This window comes from Sinocyclocheilus rhinocerous, unplaced genomic scaffold, assembly GCF_001515625.1.
Source record: "Sinocyclocheilus rhinocerous isolate Xijiao unplaced genomic scaffold, SAMN03320098_v1.1 scaffold2419, whole genome shotgun sequence".
In the NCBI taxonomy this organism is placed as follows: domain Eukaryota; kingdom Metazoa; phylum Chordata; class Actinopteri; order Cypriniformes; family Cyprinidae; genus Sinocyclocheilus; species Sinocyclocheilus rhinocerous.
In genome coordinates, this window is record NW_015629035.1 from 112,919 (window position 1) to 118,702 (window position 5,784).

Genomic DNA, 5,784 nt, shown 5'->3' on the forward strand with positions numbered 1-5,784 from the left:
ATTTACATTATTGATAAAGTACATTGTGGTGGTATTTGTTGTAATTAATACTAAAACTATTAGTATAAATACTTAAAAAAAAAAAAAAATACTTTTTCATTTTGTAATTCTAAATTATTTTCATTAATATATTAACATGCATTTTTATTTGCATTACAGTAATGAAAATTTGGAGGTAATTGTGGTGGTAATACCATTTTTAATTTATTATTCATAAATTTTCATTTATTTTGTTGTTTTGATCTTTTTTAGTCATGGCTTCCTTCATGAAGGTTTCATGTGTTTTTATGCACTATTCTTCTGTTTTAATAACAGTTGATGCTGCCGTTCTGGAAATCATTTATGACTACAGATCTGATTTATTGTCTTCGAGAGGTTGTTAAAAACAGGTTCATGCTGACTTGACATTGAAAACCATGTTAAGTGTCCCTGTGTCCTCTGAGCAGCGCACTCTAAAATCATCTGATTAATGACTTATTTATCATGGCCGTTTCTCATTTCTTTAACAGGTGCCGTGTGATTTAGAGGAGAAAAGCACACGACTTTCCTGTATGATGTGCATCGGTCAGAGACGCTGTGTGGTGAGTAGTGAAGGCTTTTGTATCAGTGATTTAATGTTGAAGATTATTATGATTATGAATCAAACTGAGCAAGTAGTTGAATTTATTTTTTGCGCAGATCTTGTCCACACAGTTTAAGTTGTATTAAACCTGGAACATTCCTTTAATATGTTCTGGATGTGATTCGTCACTGGTGGTTCTGTGCTCCTTTATGAAGATGATGGATGGGATTCTTTGAGGATGATGTTGTGGCTGAGATCTCACGCTGGGATCCCTGCTGTGTGACGGTCTCAGAGGAGCCTGCTCCTTTGCCTCTTACATCCAGACAACTTAATTGACGCAAATCAGGATGTAGATGGAGATTACAGGGAAAACCCAAGTTGCTTGTGTGTGGAAAAGCGTGAGATCTGCGATGTCAGCAGCGCATCGGATTCGGAAAATTAGTTTGTCACTACCAAATTAGAAATTCTAATACAATGTTAATGCATATTTTCACAGTGTGAGTAATTTCATATTGTGGTAGTGGAGTTTTAGCTATTTATTTATGGAAATACAATGAATCAGTAGTTTATGTATTAACCACAGAGGACCCTAATTTGCGTAATCCAGTGGATGATATACTTTGCAAATAGGGAGTGTTTATTCTCATTGGGAAAAGGATGATATGTGCATGTGACGACATTTCTGTAAAATGATATTAGGTTGCATTTTTGCATGTTTCGAGAGACAAATGTCCATTGAGTGGTGTTCAAAATGCGTTCAGTTTTATTCAACATAGATAAGTGTTAGGGATGCACCGATACCACTTTTCCCAGTACTCGCCCGATACCAATACTTTTATTTTTGGTACTTGCCGATACCGAGTACCGATACCGATATTTTTATTGCATTTGTACATTTTTTAAATAATTGGGTACAGAAACCAAAAGAGATGTATAATGTTAGTTGGTTAACGTCTGTTGTTTTGTTGTCGGTGTTTCTTTGTTTGAATATGGCGCTTATCACATGCTGTGTGGTATCAGCGTTTGGTATCGGGGCATTTTAACGAGTACGAGTACAGGAGACCAGTATCGGGCCCGATACCGATACCAGTATCGGTATCGGTGCATCCCTAATAAGTGTGCATCTGGCGATGTTTTATTATGTTGGTTGTTGTACATATACTGGCAGTTTGACTTTAAATGCTATTTTGCATTTGAAAATAATGTACCAGCTACACTAAACCTAATCGATAGTGCTAACAAAAGAAGCATGAGATAAAAATGCATTTGCTGAAGCAACCATGCTGTTTTATCTTGCTTCTTCTAAGTTTTTGATCTATTTGATCATGAAACATGTTTTATTTCAGCGCTTCGCATTGCAAAAGCAAAGTTGCTGTACCAGGTGAGCTACTGAGCAAGTTTACTTGGTCAAAAAAGCCAAACATATGGAGTTGGTTATGTGATGCAAATATATTCATTTACAAATCATGCACTATGATAAAAGCATTTTGAGGTCAAAACATAGTATTGTGCATGAAAATAAGCCATTATTAATCAATAATCTGCCCCTGAAATCATAATTTGTGTGAAAAAGAATAAACGTTGTTGGTGTTTTAATGACACTAGAGTTAATTTCAGCTGGAAACTGCAGTGAATTGGATCTATAGGCATGAATTTTGCAAAAATGTAGGGTAACACTTTAGTATACGGACCAAATCTCACTATTAACTAGTTGCTTATTAGTAGTGATCGACCGATATTGATATTTTATAACCGATACCAATTATTTGTGCCCATTCATGGCTGCATATTATTTAATACACGCAAAGTTACGTCTTTATTGGGACAGGACTTGACGGATTATTTTACGTGACTCCGTGAGTTCGTCTCTATTTCTTCGAGCCAAGCTGCATAAACTGCATATCAGGCATTTATGTAATACATCTAATTTGTGCATTAATGGCTATGTTAAATAAAGTTTGCTAACTACAGTAAATCAAGTACCCGTGCACGCCATTGTTGTTGTTTTGCTTCCCCTCAGATGCGCGGCAATGGTGATCCTGCGCGCAATTCTCAAAACATCCACAAGATGGTGGCGTTTATCGGTGAATCCGATATTACAAAACCGATATCTGATTATTGTAAAATGCTTAAATATCGGGGAAAATATCGGGAAATTGATATATCGGTCGATCTCTACTTATTAGAATGCCTATTATTCAACTATTGGCTGTTTATTAGAACTTAAAAAGCACATATTCTGCATGATCATATTTTACATCCCTAATCCTACCCAATACCTAATCTTAACAACTACCTTACTAACTTTTAATAAGCAGCAAATTAGGAGTTTATTCAGGCAAAATTCATAGTTAATGGCTTGGTAATAGTGAGAATTGGACCTTAAAATAAAGTGTGACCAAATGTTGGTGTATTCACATTTTTCCAATGAACTTCTCTCAATTTATATCTGAGCGTTTTTGAGATTTGAACCCAGGGTCTTTGAGTTACCAGGCCAAGGTTATGAATCACTGTGCTAAAAACACTCCATTCATATGCTAATTATGATACTATCTCAAATTAATTTGGTGTTCATGGTAAAATTAATTAATATTGATATCCAGTTTCTATTTGATGGCTTTTCTATTATGAGGGTTTTTACATCACCTAGGTTGTTGATCCACAATCAAACCTATTTTTACTCAAATCTTTACTCAAATCTCTTTCATGCAATCATTTCAATGGATTTGTTGAGAACTGGGTTTGACTATCTAATGTCTTTATCAGTATTCAATGGCCGTTTCATGTTGTCTCAATTTTTAAAGAGCTTGTACGTTGATTGAGGTTTAACAATCTCCTGTTTAACCTCCAGTAACCTCGTTCATCTCCCGAGATGGCCAGTATTTTTTGATATGCTAAAATCACACCTGCGTGCAAGCTGTTCTTTCACATTCAGAAAATACGAATCACCATGAAGTGGATGTTTCTTTCAGATTAGAGGGGTTCAATCCAGTTCATGGAAATCTTTCCCGCGGAGTTTCAGGCCTCCAAAAAATCCGCCTGTAATTTTCAAGCGAACCTGCGGAGCTTGATTATCTGATTCTGCGGTTTCATTGGAATTGAAAATGAACTCTGAAAAGAACATGATGCTCCCTTAAAGTCGATGCGTAATTATTGTATTTGCAAATTAAACGGCTCCACTAAGTAAAGCAGTCATTTATATATTAGATAATACATTATTATGCTCATAGAAGTTTTATTTTGTTTCAGAATTGGTAAAAATAAGCTATTTTACAAGGCAGCAAAAGGTTACGTGTATGGCTGTCAAAATGACTGAAAAACTAAATTCGAATTTTCTACTTAAATATTATCAAAATTCGAATTCTATTCAAATTTAAAAGGCATAATTTCAGTAAGGGGGAAAAAAGCTTTTGGCTTCTCTCCTGAGGCCACAAGAGGGCGCATTGAGCAAAATATTATGCACGTTTCTTCAAAGCGTAATAAAATAACACTACTATCTTTGGAAAAAAAAAGACATCTTTAGACATGTTTTTTAAAAGTTGAACTTGCATTAATTTTACATGGCTTTCTAAACATGCCGCTCTCTGCGAGACGCGAGTGCAATGCTGATAGATGTCCCTCTAGAAAATGTGATAAATATGCATTCTGTGTGAACAGCTTGGTTTCAGTTTTGACGTAAACAACATCTTCTCCACACTGATGCTCTCGTTTACCGCAATATATGAATGAACAATGTAGCAGTGCCGCATCTAGTGGGTTCAACTGGATAGGCTAACAAAAGCATTCAAATGCAATCAATGACACATACATCGTCATCGCGTCTCGTGCGCCACTGATAAGGCTGCCTGACAGCTAACGCAGACCTTAAATTCGAATGCAACGTTTTTGCATTGGAATGTGGATTTTTTATTTTTTATTTTTTTTAATTCGACGAATATTCTAAATTCGAATTTTATTTTGACAGCCCTAGTTACGTGTGCATGTAACTTACCGTATTGTCCCGAATATAAGACGACCGTGTTTTTTCAGATGTATTTCCAAGAAAAAAATATCGTCTTATATTCGGGACAATACGGTACTTGCCCTGCTGAAAAATGGCTTAAACCAGTTTAAAGTGATCATCTAGTCTCCCAGACTGGCCAAACCGGACTGTTTTGCTGGATTTTGATGGGTTTAGACCAGCTAAACATTATTTTCTCTCAGAAAACAAACATAGTAAGGACACGTTTTCTCAAAGAGTTTATACGTGGGTTTCCATCCATTCTAGGTCAGTATCTCTCAGATGCTTGTCTATTATAGTATATGTAATCAGTGTGAATAAAGGAACATATTTGCACCCTGTTCACTTTAAGGAGCTGCCGGCTAAAGGTTAATTGCTTTTGCTAATGTTATTGAAGCACCCTTCTAGAACTGGGTCGTGTGCGCTCCTTACAAGATGGCCTTTGTGGAAAGAGTTACTAACTTTATTCCTCAGAAGATTGAATAGAAAGTACCTCGCTCAAGGTGCTGTTTCCTGTGGATTCACTGTTGTTAAAGGTGACCTATTATGCCCCTTTTTACAAGATGTAAAATAAGTCTCTGATGTCCCCAGAGTGTGTATGTGAAGTTTTAGCTCAAAATACCCTACAGATAATTTTTTATAGCTTGTTGAAATTGCCGTTTTTAGGGTATGAGCCAAAACGCGCTGTTTTTTGTGTTTGTCCCTTTAAATGAAAACGAGCTGGTGTGCCCGCCTCCCCTTTCAGAAGAGGGTGGAGTTTCTAGAGCTCCCGCACCGTGCATGCCAGCAATAACAAAACACTCTCTCACGCACTGAAAATCAGTCAGAAACTGCTAATAGCGGTGTTCAGCCATATATGTTTGAATCGGTGTCGTGCCGAATTCTGCACCCTGCCAGATTATTAATGAATTACACAGACGGGGAGCATGGCGCTATAAAAATAACAACATAGCTGGTCTCATGGTGACATTGCGTGCTAACATAAACTTTATAAGTCCCGAATATGATTATGAGCTAGACAAATTCAAGCGGTCGATTTTACATGGCTTTCATATGCAATTTTTAACTACCACATTCCTATTCACGATCATTCTGGTAGCACGTGAAGGCAGCATCAGTGAAAACAGACAGACAATGGTAGCTTTAGCAACATTAGCCTTACAGAGTGCCAAGAAGCTCTTTTAGAAAGGCAATTTGGAAAACAAACGCGTGATACTTACTT

General features: G+C 36.6%; 1 protein-coding gene across 1 annotated transcript in view; it reads left to right on the forward strand.

The window, feature by feature from the left end:
* The window catches only part of LOC107738561 (kelch-like protein 29), a 107,612-nt gene that overhangs the window by 3,179 nt on the left and 98,649 nt on the right, over positions 1 to 5,784 (forward strand). The window contains exon 2 of the mRNA XM_016550324.1: positions 510 to 581. The gene's annotated coding sequence lies outside the window, so the exon portion shown is untranslated. The remainder of the gene's footprint in view (positions 1 to 509; positions 582 to 5,784) is intronic.